Below are 223 nucleotides of genomic sequence, written 5' to 3'. Positions count from 1 at the left end.
CGGTGCCGGGGCATGCCCCCCGGGGCACGGCACGGGGCTGGGAGCGTGGGCTGCCTCGTCCCACACCTCGCAGCGCCGGGATGGGGCAGGCTGCTCGCCAGGCTCCTGTCCCGGCAGGTGCCTCCCCAAAGCGGTACAGCCTTTGCCTTTCTCCCCTCTCCAGACAGCCTCCCCCTGCACTGCCTGGCCGTGCTCCGCGGGCTCTGCCGGGATGCCGGAGCTC

The sequence above is a fragment of the Charadrius vociferus genome, unplaced genomic scaffold (genome assembly GCF_000708025.1).
Source record: "Charadrius vociferus isolate BGI_N301 unplaced genomic scaffold, ASM70802v2 scaffold2421, whole genome shotgun sequence".
In the NCBI taxonomy this organism is placed as follows: domain Eukaryota; kingdom Metazoa; phylum Chordata; class Aves; order Charadriiformes; family Charadriidae; genus Charadrius; species Charadrius vociferus.
The sequence above is the reverse complement of the archived record's forward strand: the minus strand, read 5'-3'. Positions refer to the sequence as shown.